Source organism: Pinus tabuliformis, chromosome X, assembly GCF_031772625.1.
Source record: "Pinus tabuliformis cultivar Carrire ecotype Pingquan chromosome X, CPIR1, whole genome shotgun sequence".
Classification (NCBI taxonomy): domain Eukaryota; kingdom Viridiplantae; phylum Streptophyta; class Pinopsida; order Pinales; family Pinaceae; genus Pinus; species Pinus tabuliformis.
Window position 1 is genome coordinate 12,943,157 of NC_142308.1, and position 21,092 is coordinate 12,964,248.

The window sequence follows — 21,092 nt, forward strand, 5'->3', positions numbered from 1 at the left end:
CTTATCTCCCCCATGGACAATATGTAACTTTCCTCTTAACCCTTTTGTGCATTGTATTGCACCCTCCTATTGATACTACGCCTAGAGTGACTTCCTTCGACGGAGTAACCTACGTTGTTCCTGCAAAGCTGACCAGCTCGCGGGACTTGGTGGTATTATAACAGTTCTTCCACGCTTCCTCCTCGAGCCTATAGAATGTCCCCCTTAACCACTGGAAAAGAATTATCACATAGTGGTATTTAAAAATATTCCAAGGATCGTACAGATTAAGGTACAAACAACCAATTTAATGTGAATTTATCTACTACCTTGCCCTCAGTGTCTGCAAATTTCAAGTTCTTAATCTCGTACAATCTGATTTTCAAAGGAAAGACATGCCACGATGCTTTCTTCTTCCTATGCAAATATATTGATAACCCCATGGAGAGATGGTACACAACTTCTTACATGATCATTTTATCGGTGGCATACCTCGGTAAAATATGCGGTGACTTCTGTCTGCCAAGCACTCTGAGGAAAGTGCCATACGATGAGGCAAACCACTATGTTATCTCCGACACTGCTTCCATTGCCCTAGGTGATATGCAAGGTGGTTCTTCCTCAAAAATCAATTTATAAAACGTAATGAGGAAGTGGCCAGGCAACTTATCCATTAATCCTCTATGGATGTACTCCAAAAGTAGCTTACAATAGATGTGCACAATATGATCTCATGGTGTCCAAGTCCAATTCATGTCAGGGAATGAATTGTGAGTGCAAATTGCGTCCAGTAGATATGCAGACATGTAAAATATAGATTTCTTGCTCTTAGGAGGATTCAAGGCGTTAGATACATGGATCTTTAGTTGTTAAGCCAAAAAGTATGACTATGTTATCGGAGTTGTTCGGTCCTCTGGTTGCTCAACCATTGCACAGAGCTGTGTTTTCCAATCTAGGTCTTTAACTGTCAAATTCATCAACTTTGTTGTCGTTGAAGTGTTTCGCTACAAGAATTTGGAGTTTCTCCATTTCGCTATCAAGCATTTGGCCAGTAAATAATATATCTATATATATATATATATATATATATATAGAGAGAGAGAGAGAGAGAGAGAGAGAGAGAGAGAATTAAAAAAAAAAGATTAAAAGAAATATAGTCGATGTAAATTTTTAAGGAGAACATTCATATATATAAAAAAAGGTTCTACATTATTGATAAAAAGTGCATCATAAAGATAAGATGGAATCTTTCCAAATATATTTAAAACTATACGTAAGAGAAGGAAGATTAGATAATATTATCTTGATTCTTCATTAAGTGGTTTACAACCCTGTGGTTATAGAAATCCATGGTATTCTATAAGTAAAAAAAAAAACAAGAGGAATACAAAATCTCTTTATGTGAATGGTAAGTTTTACTTTTTACGTGAAGAAGTCGTGGTTTTAGAAACCCATGGTTATTGACCATGGTATTTTAAAAGTAAAAGAAAAAAAAAAGGAATACAAATTTCTTTATGTGAATGGTAAGTTATACTTTTTACGTGAAGAGTATATAATATTATTTTGATTCTTCATTAAGTGGTTTACAAGACGTGGTTTTAGAAACCAATGGAAATTGCCCGTGGTCTTTTAAAAGTAAAAGAAAAACAAAAGGAATACAAAATATCTTTATGTGAATGGTAAGTTTTACTAGTTAAGTGGAGAGAACATATGGGGGTATTTGTAGGGTATTTAAAGAAAAGTTCAAGTCATAAAATTATTGAAAATATATATAAGTACAAAGTAGGTGTTATTATAAAAGGTTACATAAGAAGAAAATATCAGTGAAGAGTTTACGTTAAAGTGAAGTTGAATTAAAGTTTAAAGAGTTATATGCAATTTAAAAAATAAATACAAAGGACAATAAGATATTTAAAAGAAGCCAATTGAAACAATATTTAAATATTCTTTTTAAAGTACAAAAGGAAAAAAAGTGTAAGTAGAAATATATAAAAAGAATACAAAGGAGTTTTGAAATATTAAGGATAATAGGAAATTGGATTAAAAGAGTTTTGAAGAATTATATATATATATATATATATATATATATTAAAAAGGCACTTTTAAAGGAGGCTTGAAGTACAAAGTCCAAAGGAACTTTAAATATATACCTAAAGTCATCTCGACAAAACAAAATGGGATCAATCATTGAAAAAAATGATGGAGCTCAATTCTAAAATGATGAAGGAAGAAAGGTTTTCCTATAATGGTCTTTCAGTTACAAATCACAGAGTAATTACATTAAAAGGAAGTATCCAAGGAAGATAAGTTAATGTCTCCATCAGCGCAAGCAATGATAAAAATTATATCAACATCAACTTGGAAAATCAACTATTAAATCCGGAGCTAAGCGTTGGTGTAAAGAAAAATAGTTTTGAGCAAAAAGAGTATAAAATTAGTGATCTACAAGTGACAATAGGTAATTATGTGTACATATCTCAATTTCTTGTGGTAAGGATGGATAAAAAGACTAACATCATACTTGGTCACCCCTGGTTTAAGGATTTGGCTACATTCATGTTAAACATAGAGAAACAAGTTTTGACGTTTCCTTATAAAGGGAAGATAGTCATGTTTCGAGACATAATAAGTAAATCAAAATCAATAAAATCTTCATTAGAAGATCTTAGGGATATCTCAAACTTGATGTTTCAAGATAATGAAAAAGCTATATCAAAGAAGTAAAACGAGCTTGAAGAAGTGATCTGCAACAAAGACAAAAAAAATTTGCACCTCAGAGATCACCAAGAAAAACTACTTGAACAAGTCAAGAAAGCTAAAGCATCAAAGAAGGAGCTCAAGGAGCGTTTATTAGAACAACAAGAAGAAAAAATATTTTTAAAGAGCCTTAACCAAACATTAGTAGAAAAAATCAAGTGTTTAAAAGACAAGAAGCATGAAGGCCAAAATAAAGTTGACTTAGAGAATGATGAATGCTTACGTCTCAAAAATCATAATCAAAAATCTGCTCAAACAAATTAAAAAACTTAAGGATGAAAAGAATTCATTGACGAATAGGTTCGAAGAACTTGTCGCAAAGGAAACATCAAAATCTCTAGAAGCATTCCAAACTGAAGAAACAAATATCAAGACCACTAATCTCGCAGTTCAGGCAAATCCAAACCCTATTGAAGTAAAAACATACCCAGAGGTTGTCGTTCAAATATAGGAAACCCCAAATAAATATTCAGCAGTTATGTCAACAACAACAATCTCTGATGGAAATCAAGAAACTGTCATAAAAACGTTAAAGGAAGTTCAAACAAGAAAACTCCTTATCTACATCTGAATCACAAGAGTAGACACCTTAATCAATCTACAAACTGTATCACTCAGAACATAAACAAAAAAACTAGGTTACAAAGAATACTGAAGTGAGCTCAATTCAGTCTACTGATAACAATTTGTTACAAAGTTCTAGTGATCAGAAGATTTGACAGAAGGTTAATCTAGGATGGTCTGATCCGTTCTCAGTAAGACAATTTTATATATCACTCCAAGGATCATATCAACTTGTATCGACAAAGATGATTGTTCTGAGACAAGAGGGCATTCCTAGTAGAAAATAGATCAAGCCCTTTCATCAACAAGCTTTGAGGAAAAAGCTTTTTGAAGGAGAAGGCAATGTTATGAACATAAATGATGTAAAAATAAATAAAAATATATAATAAACAATAATCATCATAATATAAATATAATAATAAGTAATAAGTAAATTAACTAATGGTTAGTTAGTTAATAATGAAAATGCATGTCTTAGAGACATGCCTTTTCATGAAAGGGTACTTATCTGGCTATATATACAGGACCCTCATTCTCATTTGTACTCATCCTACATCAATTATTTATATAATATACAATTTACACTTACTATCCTACAATGGATGTATTTGTCTACGAAGTATTTTAAATATTTCCGTTACGAATTTTGGGTGTTACAGACTAGTTGAATGGATTTTCTTCGTTCACAACCTAGTTCAGTAAAAATTCCCACCCTTCAGGGAAGGTCTCAGTGCTATGTTGACCATAGATTCTGCAACATAAAAATATCAAGAGATGATAGACCCTCCTGAGATACTTTGTCTTGTAGGTGTTGGTGGTGTCTGACGAAACTGTTTTAGCTCTTTCACCCATCTTTTGACAATATCCTTCGTGCTCAAATAGCTTGTGGTTGCATAGAAGTAAGAATCCATGAGAAATTGTGGCCTTGGAAAATGATACATGAGATGGTAATTCGGTGCCATAATAGAAGCAATCCTCCATCCACTGACACTGCTAAGAGTCGTAGTCTTTGGATCCATGTGAGACAATATCCATCTGATGATGTTTTCACATGGGAAAGTCGGGTACCTACATGTAGCCTTGGGTAAACCTAATCTATGGATATTGATATACACCTGCTAGTCTTCCAGATCTACTTTGAAGCTTCTTCCTGAGAAAGCTTCATTCAATTTTTTTCCATGTGATATATGATTCTTTCTCTATAAACATTAGAGTATCTGTGTAAATTGGCAAGTTCACTGGCGCACTCTCAATCACCTCCCTGTTGTTGCTTTAAGTGGTATCCTTTGAATCATATCTCTTTGGTGCCATGATGATAGTGATTGATGAAGAGAAATGATCAACAACTGCAATACCTGTAGTAGGAACATGCACTCATGGAAAAGATAAATTAGCTTCTGCAAATTAACTTCTGAAGCAATATTAGGAAACAACCACATGAATGACAAGGAAAATTGTACAATTTTGGAGGTGAAGAGAGAGGAATTGGCTAGAGGAACTGTGCATTGCATAGTCTCAATAGCCAATGGTGCAACTCAAGTCTAGAGACTGCGTAATGCCTAGTCTAGCTTAGGCAGAATGGGGAAGAGACTGCGCATTGTGTAGTCTCAATGGCCAAGGGATGGGATTGAGCCCTAGAATTACGCAATGTGTAGTTATGCTAGCCTAGTAGTGTGTATTGTGCAGTATCAGAGGCTAAGCATCAAGCTTGAGCCTTAGGCTTGCGCAATGCCCAGTTGAGCAAGGAAAATGGTGGCCAAGGGACGGGCAGATCTGCACAGAAAGAGTGCAGGAATCTAGAAGATCTAAATGATGGTGCAAGTAAAGTGACAATTTTACTAAGGATGGATAGATCAATGCAAATCAAATGCATAAAATCAACATGAAAGAGGAAAAACAAACATGCATGGAGGGTAATTGCAACTACGACTTCTAATCGACAAAAACAAGAAAACTAATGCGCCATTTTCAAAAGGTGAATGAGAGACTGAACCAACACTTGTACAAGCTAATAGAAGTTAAAACACCGACAACCATGAAGAGAAATAAGCAAAACAACACTCACAGAAGTGAAACGACAAAAAACGACAGAAAAAGTGGCAAAAGACGACAAAAGAAAAAATCACCCAGAAAAGCACCATAAACTCCACCGAAGGCTCCTTAATCTCCTTGGGAATGCTAGAGCTCCAATATATAATGGAAAAATGTGTTATAGGGTCAAGCATTATATATATCTGGGCTAGTTTGGCCAATGCCTAAAATCAAGGAAAAAGCAACACTTGGCTGAAAGTTCCAAAAACAGCAAATGTTCCACCTTCGAGAAAATAATTAATGACTCCTTATTTTTTAGGGATGATTTTTTTTGCATTTTTATTTTTCGAGAAACTGCTCGTTTATACTACCAAGAGGCATTACGTAGTTCCCAAGGACTAGGCAACTTCTTGACTCAGTGCATTATGTAGTTTCTGAGCTCAAGGAAGGCTTGTGCAGTTTCTGAGCTTAAGACTTATCTGCCCCCAAGTATTGCGCAATTTCCAAGCTCAAGGTTGGCCTATTACTCTACATTGCACATTTCAAATCATCAAGGTAGGCCTGCTTTCCAAGATTACGTAGTTTCTGGAGACAAGCTCATCAATGGTGCAAGGTCAAGGCAGAGACTTGCTTGTGATTGGAAAGGCTTAGATCGGGATTGAAACAAGGAATCACAAGAACAACATTAAAAGATAAGTCTTGATCATCACATGAATACTTGACGACAGTGAAAGATAAGCTCTTGTGGACAAAAAGAAGGCTCCAAAATCAAAGCATGGGAAAATTTTAGAGGGTGGTTGTAGCAGCTACAACACTTGCTGACACACTGGTAGATCTCCAACTATCTATATGGATCTTAATTAACGTAAAATAGGTCTAACCCTTTATGAAGTATTGCTTAGTTCATCGGCAACACAGAAGCAAAATTAGTCAAACTTTGTTGTTTTGATTGGGAAGAAGGAGCATATATATACACAACTGAAAATGGATTGTCAGAGTCTTGTTTTCCATCTCTAGTGTTCCTCCACTACTAACAGCTCTAGACATTACCTTGGAAGAGTCACTTCAGGGACACAAACATTGATTTGTTTCTAGCAAGCCTAGATAGTACCCCGACAGATTTGCTTTCTTTACCTCCCTACGCACAAATCATTTCTCTTCTTTCACCCTTTATTTAGTTTTTTGCATTTTTGTTCAAATAATTGTGCATAGGAACTTATTGGTTTAATGAGGCATAAGAGGGATCCAAAATTATTGAGATAAGAGGGGGTTGTACCTTCAGAGAAGGATATTTATACACCTCTTAAATACAACTCACTTGTTAAAGTTTCCTCCCCTATTTACTCTACTCGACTTAGTTGACAAGATGAAACTGAATAATTATAAAAGAACCGATTAGATTAGGCGGTGCTAGTTATAGATTAAGCATTGTGATTCCAATATGGTTTTATCTAGAAAGAATGTATTTTCAATCAGAGTATCATGGACTAAAGGTGCAATATTTTCACAAAGAGAGGGAATAAACAGATAACCAAGCATTGATAGTAGCACAACTTCCTATCAAACTTCACCATTATTGCTTCAGAAACCAAACACGGTCTCATGTGCAATTAATCCTACAACTGAAATGAAATAAAGGGGGCAGGATGAAATTTAAATGAAAACAAAAGAAAACAAAGAAAACAATAAACTACTCATACTCCTAAACTAACCAAAAATAGGCCAGGATTACGCAAAATGAAACTTCCAGTGTAACCATCAACATATAGGTTGACCTATAGAGGCGAGGGAATGCATAGCAAAAAATATATTCAAGGGTGAAAACAAACAATAAAGAAAAATTGATACATGCCATGAAATTCAAAGTTTTAAAATGCATGCAAAAAAGTTCAAGAGAAAAGCACGTGGAAAGAACTATGTGGATGCATGATGGTGTTCACACACACTACTACAAGACGACATGCCAGAGAAATCTTTCAAACTTCCAAACTTTGAAAACATAAAGAAAGTGGAAAATTTACGCTTCACAACAGATCTTCTCAGGTATGATTCCTCCAATGACTAAGCGATGGGCTTGTGGAAAATAGATGGAGGGTGAAAATATTGTAAACAATATTGATATTCAATCTGTGCGATCAAATGATGAGGATTTGTGAGGGATACATGACTATCCTGATCAGAATTGGAACTTACATCAAGACTGTAAGAACCTGACATAACCATCAGTGCAGACTTAAGTGCCTTGAAAACTTGCAGTAGTTCCAAAACATCAGAAGGTAGATCATAAAAAATAGTGGCTTAGAAAGATCAAAAGGAGAAAAATCAAAGTCCTGACCGGATGAATAGATCACAAAAGCCGTGATCATAAATTTTAAGATGAAAAATAGAGGCATCCTCATGATCTGATGAATATTAAATAGGGGAAGACTGAAAACAAGAAATTTCACCCTTTGTTTCTTTAGAATGATCAGATGATGGATTGGAGGGATCAAGAAGAGAAGATTGTTCCTCTCCATCTTCATATGTAAGACTGATACTCCACGGGTTTTGAAGCATGATCAGAATTAACATCGTCAGAAGTTTATTCTTTGAAAGATTCAACAAGAATGATAGAATCGTGGAAAATGTCAAGATAATGAGGGAGAGGTGAAGAAGGAGAAAGATAAACTTTCATCGCAGATTCTTGTTCAAAAGTGTCATCCCACACATATTCATCACAAATGATATTGCAAGATGGATGGTCAACACTAACTCCATCATGAGTTTGATCCTTAAGAAAATCAGAAGAAACAATTGAAATCAGTGGACACGACAACTCACAATCGAGAGGATCAAAAGAACCAATGGATGGAGGATGAGGGGAAGGATCATCACCGCAAAAATCAAACTCACTATCCAAACTTGCGTTTAAATTCTGACTAGGTGGGGTTGGATAGGAAGGTGGTAGATCAATGAATGGGATCTCGAATTCTCCAACCTCAACTTGCATAAATGTGGTTGTTTGGTGAGGGTAAGATGAAGATTCACTTGGAACAACAACTTCCTTCATCGCATATTTACAAGCTCCAATACTAGTGTATGTTGGAAGACTTTCAAAGGATTCATACTTATGCAGGTTCATTGAAATGTGAACAAGAAATTCAAACTTCTCTTTCATTAAATTCCAATCAATATCATCTTCAAAAAAATCGTAACAAAAATAAATAAAACAATCATGAAAATCATTGAGAGATTCATCAGGTGTTTTTATTGAATGCGTGATTTTCTTGAAAATAGATTTATAGTCATACCTGTCAAAGGTGCGGTATATATCCTTGAAAATATGTTTGAAATAATGTATAGAAATGATTGGTAATGTGTAACACCATTCCTTTATGCACACTTCGAATGTGAGAATTAACAACCTGCACGAGCCAACTAGAGCCAACTAGATAACCTAATAAGAAAAATAGTCAAGTTCGAGTTTGAGAAAACTCCATCTCAAAAACTTCCACTTGTTGTTTCTCAGTCACGTAATGGTGCCAAGATTTGTATTGCATGATGAGCTCCCAAAACTATGTGATGGTGTTAGGCTAGAAGTAGACTCTAGCCTCCATGGCATCCGAGTACACTAATTTGGAACAAGTCTAAATTTCCTTTCTCAATAGGAGCATCATAGTATTAATCTAGACAGGGCCACCAATGTACTTCTACATATTACTTCTATTCACTTCCAGATATTCATTGGTGGTGATTTGTCTCAACTGCTCCAAGTATTCTTCAATTTCTTGCATGACCCAATTCCTGCGTTTGGCCTAAGTGAGTGAACCAACTGATGGGATCATGTGTGACTTCACCAAGACATTCACACTATTATAGAATTATGCACATGAGAATTGAATGCTGACAATGAACGAGGCAAGTTGTTTCTTGTTCTAGATAAGCATCTGGATTTTTTTTTCTCCAACTCTACCTCTTTTCTTGTTTTCTTTCCCAACTCATGCGATTCCCCTTTGTATTGCATTGACTATTCATGCATGGTGGAAATAGCTGCTTGTACAACCTTAAGATTTTTGGAAAAATCTATACACTTCTATTGTAAGCCATGCAAGTGGACAACTGCCTTATGCATGGTGACAATCTGCTCATAGATATCTTGCATGGTTGGTCACAATGTCGATACTTCATTGAGTATCACTACCTTCATTTCTTCCAGATATACATATGTGAGAAGTGCCTTCTTTACCTTTGGTCAGAGTTGTTCAACCTCTTGCCTAAAACCCTACAATTTCTTTTCCAATTGTTTTTTCTTGGTCATCAAATACTCAGTGTTAAATTTTTCTGCACCTGCGAAGGCCAAGTTGGTTGTGGCAATGGCATTTGGATTCCTCCTGGTCTCTGCCACAATCACCCTTTCCATGATGAATACATGAGATGCGAGATCATTCGGAAAAATTTTCTTCTGTGATTGTACAATATTTTTCTGAATCTTGTCAAAATACATATTGTACATGTCCATGACTAGACCCTCATCAAGAGGAACAATTCCTCTTCCTCGCATGGAGCTTTCTCTATTGGAGGAGGGGGAGACTGAAAGGTGACCTGTTGTGTGCTTGGCATCAGGTCGACTTCTTGATTTTGTGGCTTTGGTTCCACCTCCATGTCTTGGATCAAAATTAAATCCTCAATCTCTTGAGCGAGCTCTTTTTCCTACATGTATTTTCTTTCCTCTTTGAGCTATTAGTTTTGATATTTCTCTTCGACTTATCTTCATGCGACTTATTCTTCTTCTACTCTTTGAATTTATTCTTATTCCTAATTCTACCTGTATTCTTCTTCCAACCTCCTCTGCTCTTATTCTTCCCTCTGCTTCTATTCTTCTTCCTACATTGTCTATTTCCCCTTCTTCTTTGCTGCTATGGCTGCTTTGAGAATGAATGGATTTGCTTTCATATTGTGGCTTCTCTCCCCCCCTGGACTATATGCAACATTCCTCTTACCCTTTTTGCACATTTCATTGTGCCCTTCTGCTGGTATTGCCTTTGTAGTGACTTCCTTCGACGGAGTAACCTGCGATGTCCTTGCAAAGTTGACTGGCTCATTGGAGGCATTATAACAGTTCTTCCACGCTTCCTCCTTGAGCATGTAGAAAGTCCCTCTTAACCATTGGAAATGAATTCTCACACAATGGTCTTTACAAATATTCCTAGGATCGTCTTGATTAAATTTCAAACAACTGAATGTGAATTTCTCTATTTCCTTGCCCTCAGTGTTGACAAATTTTAAGTTCTTAATCTCGTACAATCTAATTTGCAAAGGAAGGACAGGCCACTGTTCTTTCTTCTTCCTATGTAAAGCTGTTGATAACCATGTGGAGAGATGGTACACAACTTCTTGCACGACTAGTTTATCGATGGCATACCTCGGTAAAATATGTGGTGACTTGTTTCTACCAACACTCTAAGGAAAGTGCCATCTAGTAAGGTAAACCAATATGCAATCTCCGACATTGCTTCCATTGCCCCAGGTGACATGCAAGTTGGTTCTTCCTCAAAGATCAATTTATACAATGGAATGAGGAAGTGTCCAGTCAAGTTCTCCATTACTCCTCTATGGCTGCATTATAAAAGCATCTTAAAATAGATGTGCATGACAAGATCTCGTGGTGTCCAAGTCCATTTCATGCCAGGGAATGAATCATGAGCACAAATTGCATCCAGTATATATGAAAACATGTAAAATCTAGTGTGTGTGCTATTGGAAGGATTCAGGGCATTAACTACATGGATCTTTAGTTGTTGAGCCAACAAGTCTAACTAGTTGAATGGATTTCCTTCGTTCACAACCTGGTTCAATAAAAATTCCAACCCTTCAGGGAAGGTGAAGTGGAAAACTTTTGATATGCAGAGAAATATATATATATATATATATATATATATATATATATATATATATATATATATATATATAATTAATTGACAGATGATGTTGTTTACAATGGGGGTTCTTGGCTTATATACCGCCATGGGCACCCTTTGGGGAAAGGGCATGATCTTATGATCGTGCCCTTTCATCTAATTTAACCTAAAATTAAATACTAACTAATTTTTTTACATAACATTGCCTTCTTCTGGAAAGAATGCTTTGTCCTCAAAGCATACGTAACGATGGATTTTGTTGACAAAATTATTCATTCTCCCAAGAAGCGTCTTCTTCAGGTAAGTCCTTCCACTTGATCAGAAATTCCAAGATGATCAGATATTCCAAGACAGTGGACTGGTGCGGAGGGTTTTATCATATGCGCAGAGAATCTGTATGGTGGAAGGTGTGTGGATAGGTTGTGGCTAACGGTAAAGCGTTGTGCTGTAGAGTGGTTGGTCGTGGACAGGGAGGTGGAGTCAGGTATAAGAGCATGGTGGAAGAACAATGGAATCATGATTGGCAACGAATGGAAAGGCGTGTGGGTATGGGAGTCGGGCGATAGTGTGGAGATAACACAGCACACGTAATGGTGGCAGCGCCGTCGATGATACGCACAACGAAAAAACTTGGGATGGGTGCCTGAACCCAACACAGGCAAGAGGGTTGGTTAGCTCTGATACCAGATGAAGTGGAAAACTTCTGATACACAGAGAAATATATATATATATATATATATAATTAATTGACAGATGATGCTGTTTACAATGGGGGTTCCTGGCTCATATACCACCATGGGCACCCTTCGGGGAAAGGGCATGATCTTATGATCGTGCCCTTTCATCTAATTTAACCTAAAATTAAATACTAACTAATTTTTTTACATAACAGAAGGTCTCAGTGCTCTGATGACCATAGATTTTGCAACATAAAACTATCAAGAGATGATAGACACTCCTGAGAGACTTTTTCTTGTAGGTTTTGGTGGGTGTCTAATAAAACTTGGAAGATTTGATGACCCAAAGTTGTTAAACTTATACAACCTTGTAGAATCATCAACAATGTCAGTAGCTAAAATTTGTCTAGGATCTCTTAGGTCATTAATTTTTGGGCAGAAGCAATTAACTATGCAAATTACATAATAAATCACACTCCTACTAAGGTTTTAAAGAATATCACTCCAGAAGAAGCATGGAGCTCAATTAAACCAAATCTAAGTCACTTTCGTGTTTTTGGAAGTGAAGCATGGGCCCATATTCTAGATGAGAAACATAAAGCTTTAGAACTTAAGAGTGAAACATGTATTTTTGTTGGATATTCTAAAGATGTCAAAGGATACAGACCTATTCCACTTAAGTCCAAAAATGTTATCATTAGAAGAGATGTAAAGTTTGCTGAAAATATATCAGCCTATGAGCCTAGTTCAGCGGATGTGCCACCTCTCTCTATCCCTTCTACTTCTGAAAATATTTCTTCTTCAGATGATGACAGTGAGGATGAAAATCCTCCCCCACCTTCTCAGGATCCTCCTTTAGCTCCTCAGCTACCAAAATGGGTTCGTTGTACTCGGGATGCAGTAGGTGCTCTTGTCGGTGATCCTACAGATCAGCAACGTACACTTTCTCAATTCGATAGAGCCTCTTCTTTACTAGCTCAAGCTTAAGCTAATTATGATCCTGACACCTTTGCAGAAGCTTCAGACCATCCAGATTGGGACGCAACTATGAATGAAGAATATAGTTCATTATTGGCAAATGATACATGGGATCTTATTCCCCTTCCAAAGGGACGAAAACTTGTTAGATGCAAATGGGTTTACAGAACCAAGTATGGACCACATGGAAAAGTTGATAAACATAAAGCTCATCTTGTTGCTAAGGTTTTTCACAAGTTGAATGCATTGACTATACTGAAACCTTCTCCCCTATTGCCAAAATGAACACTATCCGCCTTGTTCTTTCCCTTGCTGCCTCTTTCAAATGGGAAGTCCATTAGATGGATGTTAAGTCTGCCTTCTTGCATGGGGACTTGCATGAAGAAATCTATATGGAACAACCTACTGGCTTTATACAAACAGACTCCAGCCTTGTATGTTGGCTTAAGAAATCCCTTTATGGTCTCAAGCAAGCCCCTCGAGCTTGGTATGCCAAAATGGATAGCTTTCTTTTAGAAACTGGATTTTCTAAGTGTCATTCTGACAATACTGTCTACACCAAGAAAGTGGGCAAGTCTCTTATCATTCTTGTTCTTTATGTTGATGATCTTATCCTTACTGGTAGTGATCCAAACCTTATAAAACATGTGAAGTCCAACCTTAAAAATAAGTTTGAAATGACAGACTTAGGACACTTGCATTATTTTCTTGGTCTTCAAGTCTTGCAATCCAAGGAAGGTATTTCCCTTTCCCAGTCCAAGTATGCATGTGATCTTCTATTCCATTTTCACATGGAATACTGTAAGCCAACCCCTTCTCGCTTTCATTCTGGAGCCAAACTTTCAGTCACTGTACTTCCCCTGAAGTTGATGTTACCTTATACCATCAACTTGTAGGAAAACTTTTATATCTGACACATACTCGTCCTGACCTTTCCTTTGATGTTGGCCTTATTGTTCGGTTTATGAAAAACCCACATAAAAGTCATTGGAAAGTAGCTAAAAGAATACTTCGTTATGTTCAAGGTACAGTTCAGTTTGGGATTCATTACAGTGTAGAAGCATCTCCTCTATTGGTTGGTTTCACTGATTCTGATTAGGCTGGTGACCCTGATGATCGGAAGTCTACTGCAGGTTATGTGTTCACTCTTGGTTCAGGACCTATTACATGGGCTTGCAAGAAACAAAGTGCCATTTCTCTTTCTTCAGCAGAAGCAGAGTATTGTGGTGCTGTAGAAGCTAGTAAGGAAGCCCTGTGGCTTCGTCAGATGCTGTCAAAGTTTGGCTTTCAGCAGCAGTATCCGACTACACTTTGGTGTGATAATCAAAGTTCCATTCAACTATGCAAATATCCAGTCCAACAGCAGTGCAGCAAACACATTGAACTGCCCATGCACTTCATCAGAAATCTCATTCACGACCATGTTCTTGAAGTGAAATATTGTTCAACAGATGATCAAGTTGTAGACATCTTTACAAAGGCTCTCACAGAGGCGAAGTTTACTAAACTTCGATTTATGGTTGGAGTTTAGGAAGTTGTCACTAAGGGCGGATAGGCTCTAATGCCTCCTTCTCCTATTGTGTCATATTTGTACATCCTTCAATCCTATCCCAAGTTGTTCTTAAGGGGGGATATTAGGATATTCCAACACATAGGAAATAGTTAAGTATAACTTGGTCTAGTGTAGAGTTAGGTAAAGTGTGTTTCTTTACTATGTACTTTTGTAACTTACAATCCGACGGTCACGATATGTAGTGATCCGACGGTTCATTCTCTCCTCGGTATTACCGACACTTGATCAGTGGCTTAACACCCAATTGGTCCATGATCTCTATTTAAAGAGCATGGAGAGTCATTTGTAGGGTAACCGTTCATGAGATAATTTTATGTAAATTTTCATTATTTTATTAATAAATTGCCTGAAGTGGTCACGTTGGCTCAGGCTGTGGACTGTTTTCCTCTTTGAGGTTTTTAACCACGTCAACAATACTGGTGTATTGATCTGTGATTTGTTTGTGACCAGTGTCCTTTGGTGTTCTGTCTAAGGAACTTACCCTGTAAATTCCTATAAAAAATTTGTTGGCTCTTTCACCCATCCTTTGACAATATCCTTCGTGCTCAAATAGCTTGTGGTCACATAGAAGTAATAATCCATGAGCGATTGTGGCTTTGGAAAATGCTACATGAGATGGTAATTCAGTGCCAGAAAATAAGCAAGCCTTCATCCACAGACATTGCCAAGAGTCATAGTCTTTGGATCTATGTGAGATAGTATCGAGTTGATGATGTTTTTCACATGGAAAATTCGGGTACCTACATGCAACCTTGGGTAACCCTGATCTATGGATATTGATAGACACTTGCCAGTCTTCCAGATCTGCTTTGAAGCTTCTTCCTCAAAAATCTTCATTCACTTTCTACCATGTGATATATGATTATTTCTCTATAAATAGTAAAGTATCTATGTAAACTGGCAAGTTCACTGGAATACTCTCAACTACCTCCTTGGTGTTGCTTTTAGTGGTATCCTTTGGAGCACATCTCTTTGGTGCCATGATGACAATGATTGATGAAGATAAGTCATCAACAACTAAAATACCTATAGGAGGAACATGCACTTATGGCAAAGGTAAATTAGCTTCAACAAATTAACTTCCAAAACAAGATCAGGGAGAAACCACATGACTGAAAAGGAAAATTGCGCAATTCTAGAGGTGAAGGGAGAGGGATTGGTTGGAGGAACTGTGCATTGTGTAGTCTCAACAACTAGTGATGCAGCTTGAGACTAGAGAATGTGCAATGCGCACTCTAGGCTAGGCAGATTGGGGAAGAAACTATGCATTGCGCAGTCTCAGTGGCCAAGGAATGGGCTTGAGTCCCATAATTGCACAATGCATAATTGGGATAGCCTATTATTGTGAATTGCGCAATCTCATAGGAAAAGCATCAAGCTTGAGTCTTGGGCTTGGGAAATTCCTAGTTGAGAAAGGCAACTACTGGCCAAGGGACGGGAAAATCTTCTCTGAATGAGTGTATGAAACTGGAAGATTTAGATGATGGTGAAATTTAAAGTTAAGATCTAACTAAGGATGAATATATGATTGCAAATCAAGTGAAAAAAATCAACATTCAAGAGGAAAAATAAACATGCATGGAGGGTCGCCACAACGATGACTTCTAATAGGAAAAAAACAAGAAAAATAATGTGACACTTGTAAAATGTTAATGATGGACTAAAACAATAGCTGTAAAAGCTAATATAAGTTAAAATGCTAGCAACCATGAAGAGAAACAAGTAAAATAACACTCACAAAAGCGAAACAATAAAAAGCAACAGAAAAAGTGGTAAAAGACGACAAAAGCAAAACTCACCGGGAAAAGCATCGTAAACTCCACCGAAGTATCCCTGATCTCCTTGGGAATTCTAGAGCTCCAAGATTGAATGTACAAATGAGATCTAGGGGCATGCATTATATAGATCTAGGCTAGTTGAGCGCATGCCTAAAATCAAGGAAAAAGTGACACTTGGTGGAAAATTCGAAAAATGATAAGTGTGCCACCTTTGGGAAACTAATTAATGACTCCCTATTTTTTAGGGATGATTTTTGCTTTTTCTGCTATTTTCTTTTTTGGGAAACCTCTCATTTACATTCCTAAGAGGGATTGTGTAGTTCCTAAGGATTTGGAAACTTCTTGACTCAGTGCATTGCGCAGTTTTTGAGCTCAAGAGAGGCTTGCACAATCTCTGAGCTTAAGGTTGGGCTGCCCCCCTGTACTGCGTAGTTTCCAAGCTCAAGATTGGCTTGCCAATCTAGATTGCACAGTTCAAATCTTCAAGGCATGTATGCCTTCCCATATTGCGCATTTTCCGGAGACACGCCCATCAATGCTGCAAGGTCAAGGCATAAGCCTTGCTTGTGATTGGAAAGGCTTAGATCGAGATCAGAACAAGGAATCACAAGAACAACATGAAAATTTAAGTCTTGATCATCACATGAATACTTGACAACAGTAACAGACAAGCTCTTGCAGACAAAAGGCTCCAAAATCAAAGCATGGGCAAAATTTTGGAGGGTGGTTGTAGTAGCTACAACATTACCATTCAAGGATCACCAACCCAAGATTAAAAATATTTAGTAACTTTTATTATTTGAATAATATTTTTATGAGAAGATCAGATACGACTTAATTTTATTATAAATAAAATTAGTACTTTGTTATAAATACTGAGAGATGGGGGGGGTGAATCGATATTTCATTTCAATTGATCTTCAATTTCATATTCAAAATTTTATACGCAACTTCCATTCAAGAAACTCATGTGTGTACAAACTTTTAATGAGCACAAATAGCATATATGTAGATTACTTGATTTTTCACAATTTTACATAGTTATCTGAATCACTAAATCATTGGCCATACATTATGTAGTAACCAAGAGCAGTGTTTAACATGAGCAGATAAACCATAACACATAATCAACACATAGGAACACCAAGATTTTAGGAGGAAATCCAATTTGGGAGAAAACCATTGTTGTTGTCGTCTATGTATTCTTTCTTATTATAAATATAAAAAATTACATCTTGCACTAGCGCAGACTCTTACCAGTACATAGGCTCCTACCTCCAGCAGGATACAACCTCCCCAAATTATCCAACTCTAATTGGAAGGAAGCTACTACTCCCTGTTCAAGTTTAGTGTCTCCTACTGGAAAGAAGCTCCTACTCGCTCATCAATTTTATCGGCTACCAACAAAATGAAGCTCCTACTACCTCACTGAAGGCTCCAACGCTCAACACCTTTATGGACCATGTTTCAAAATCTTTCACATTGGATCCACATAACTTAAAACTAATACAAAAACTTGCAGGCCACGTTTCATCAAATTTTCAAACTAGACCCACACCAACCATTATGCTCAATCACTGAATACTAATAAACCACTATGAAACCAAACAATAATCAAACAAATATGTTCAATCAGTATAGTTGAATACCAATCCAAATCTTATCAACACCAACCAAGTCAAGTTATTTTCTCATCAAATTCCAAACCATACACCAAAATTATTCTACACAACCATCAACAAACTCTTTCTCTAATAATAAATCAGTTGAATGAAAAATGCATAATTAGTCTCAATAACCTGTATATCCAATAGAAAACACTAGTAGCTAATTAAGGCAAATAGATAAGACATTCTTGACAATCAACAAAAAAAAATACAAAATGCTCTCAATGCTAATTCATTGTCATAACTAAATAACACCGCAAACCCTATGAAAATAATATATACACGAATTTTCAAAAGAAGATGTGCGTATGTGTGCGATAGTTAGGTACACAAATTGCATACATATCTCAAAACATGTTTTTCACTAAACCCTAGAAGCAAACCATATATCACAGTGACTTCATAAATCAACTCTCTTCTCTGAATATGCAACAACATCTATGACATTACCATCATAATAAATATCTTCTTAATTAATGCAAAAAAACACTCTGCAAGTCAAATCTCTGCAAATCATATCTATGAATAGCAGTAAACTAGAATGCAGACAACATCATAAATTCATAACATTAGCAACCAAACAATTCCATGCCAATACATTGATCATGCATACATCATAGATCATACATGATTGCTCTAAATATGATCCACGTATGTACACATTATTCAAGAACAAAAATAGCATATAGATCTTAGAATAATTAGTTATTAAATCCTCTATGCAACAAACATAACCATATCTCAAAACAACAACATCCATCAAATAGCATCATCATGAACTTAGCAATATACTACCATACAAATTTCTTTAAAATCATCTAGTTTCCATTCACTGAATCATTAATAGGCTACTACAAACAACTCTTGATCTATGCAGCCATTTATCGCTACATACACACATTGTCAAAGAAATATCTACATACATATTGTCATATATTTTTGTAATATTTTCACTCATAGTCCTACATACATTTTCAAATGTATCCCAAAAACATACTCTCTCATCTAATACATCAATAATGAGACAAGTCATCAAAATGATTATCATAGCAATTAACTTCTGCATAAACCCTCATCAAGCACAAATTATATTGATCTGCAATCAATCTATTAATGAATCATGTACATAAGACATTAATAATGATTTGGATTGGATAATTATATTGATTTTCATCCATCTCGATGCTTTCAGAGTGGAAAAAGTGGAGGAATAAGCTTACGGGACCATTTTTACTAGCAAGACCCAATTTGGCAAAACAAGGTCTAAATCTTCCGGGAGCATTTTGAGGCATCAGGTTAGGACCCTGTAGTTGAACCTCTAGGTTGAGAAATGTTTACAGGCGTAACCACAAACCTCTTTGGGCTAGAAACTAGTCTTTTCTAACTGGAGGGGTCTCCCTCACTAGAAAATTTCTGAAGCTAAATAACACTTAATCTCAGGGACTGCATATACCAGATCTGAAAATAAACCTAAGATTTAATGTGAGTTGTTGGTGGATTTAGGAAAAGGGCCACTGAGGCATGAAACCAAAGCCATAGTTCAAATTTCTAAATTGAAACACCAGTGCTTACATAAGCCACTTGTAGAAACAGAGGCAAGATAGGTACATATTTCAAAGTTGATATCAATTGTAGTATAGTGAAGAAATTGGAAAAACACATAACAATATTTAATCAAATGCAACAGAGCACATCATGAATTTTTCTACATACTTTCATGACCAAATATTGAGAAGAAAAACAATGAAGGATGATCTAGGTGACTCTAGACAGAGGTAGTCAAAGTTCAAGGTTGACTTGGGTGACTGGGTAGGCTTAAGGAGGGAACAATTTTGCCGAAACTCGGCCACCGGATTTCGGCCAACCTGGGCCAGATTTCGGGCATAATTGTTGAACGGATAAAAACACTCCTACGGTCAATTTTCAAATGTTCAAAAATGCCTAATGACTTTTTTTATAACATAAAAAATAAAATAAAAATAATTAAAGTGGTGGCGGGCCATGACCCCCGCCACCCCCATTGCACCCAACCATATTACAAAAACGAATTTTTAATGACCGACGGGCCATGACCCCCGTCGGCCCCCCCCAACCAACCCACATTACATGTAATATATATTATATATGGGTTGTGGGCGGGCCACCTCCGGTGGACCCAGCCCACACCCAACCTCCAAATTCCAAGTGTTGAACCGAGGATGGTGGGGCTCGAACCCACCCAACCGGTATGGCCGGCCCACCTCCCGGGCACCCTCACACACACACGCCTCCATTTAATGTGCCAACCAACACTCCATTCAATATGCCAACTCTCCATTAAGTGTGCATGTGGACCAAGACATAATTTTTAATTAATTTTTGCAGGTGGAACCATGATTCTGGAAAAACACAGGCGGAACCATGATTGAGTGAAATTTTCAAGAGGGTGAAATTTTGCCAGTGTCCAAATTGGAAAAACTTTATGTCAATTCTACACCTCTCAGCGACACGACCCTGATGCCGTAGTCAGAATTTTGATCTGAGCAACAGATCTTCAGATGACCCGGAGGAGTGAATCTTTGAGGAATCTAGGGGTAATCTAAAAGATTCCTTAAGCCCCAGATTCTCACTTTGGTAGAATTCAGAAATTTGACAGTCGATTTTACCCTATTCGACGCCACAAATCTGATGGTGCATTTAGATTTCCCATTTGATCATTTCATTTTTCAGCCACTTTTCAAAGTGGAGTGCAAGTGTCAGCGTTCAACGTGCGAGCAGTCATTCCATGAGATTCGACGTAGCAAGATTAATGGTACGACTAGCTTCAGCAATTTGACATCCTTTTCTTCAGATGGCCCTAGGATCTGAGGTATATGTTGTATGTTCATATACTTCTTTTGCTATGAGATGTATTGTGTTGCACAAATCCTTGTTCGTTGTTTGATGTGGGATCTTGTTTTCTTACTTGTTTCATGATTCCTGCTTGATGTGATGTGGAATCATCTGCGGGATGTATTTGTTGTCATGATTTGTCGTGTTTTGTTGAGATCCTTTGTCGTTATGTTGATGGGATACTCATGTGTTGCCATGTATGTTTGCATTGAGATCCCTTTTATGCCATGTTGGCAGGATGCTCATTATCATCATGCATGAGTTTATGTCATACTGATAGGAGTCTTTTTTGAATGAGAGTTCCTACAACGAAACATCTC